The 493-nt window shown below is 50.5% G+C and overlaps 1 non-coding gene across 1 annotated transcript; it reads left to right on the top strand.

Moving 5' to 3' along the window:
- The first annotated feature begins 409 nt into the window (after nt 1-409).
- TRNAL-CAG (transfer RNA leucine (anticodon CAG)) lies at nt 410-493 on the top strand. Its single transcript has one exon. It is a non-coding gene; the product is annotated as a tRNA-Leu (tRNA).

Raw genomic sequence — 493 nt, forward strand, 5'->3', positions numbered from 1 at the left:
AATGGGATCTTTATTCTCATGGATTCAACCACGGGCTCGTCCAGCATGATTAACGGTAGGGCCAAAGCCCCTCAATCATGGCCTTTGCGTCTTCCTAATCAAGGCAAAAAGAATATCGCGGGACTGATCACTGAGCCACAAGCATAGCCTGATGGCAATACCTCACTCCTATAGTGATCCCATGCCTGCTGTTCCTCCATGCATTCAAAGCTCCTCAGACAAACGCCCGGATGGACCAGATTCCGAATAGGTAGGGTAAGGTGGGGAGACCTCTGCTACGTTTAAGCTTTCAAGTTCGAAACCCTGTATCCGGCTCATTATGTCGAGGGATTTATTAACCATATGTTTTGCAATCAGTAAGTTCCTAAACATGCCGTTTTTCATGTTCATCCACGTGCCTCACCACGCAGTCAGGATGGCCGAGCGGTCCAAGGCGCTGCGTTCAGGTCGCAGTCCGGTTCTCCGGGCGTGGGTTCGAATCCCACTTCTGACA

Source organism: Pollicipes pollicipes, unplaced genomic scaffold (genome assembly GCF_011947565.3).
Source record: "Pollicipes pollicipes isolate AB1234 unplaced genomic scaffold, Ppol_2.1 Scaffold_2555;HRSCAF=2994_pilon_pilon_pilon, whole genome shotgun sequence".
Lineage (NCBI taxonomy): Eukaryota > Metazoa > Arthropoda > Thecostraca > Pollicipedomorpha > Pollicipedidae > Pollicipes > Pollicipes pollicipes.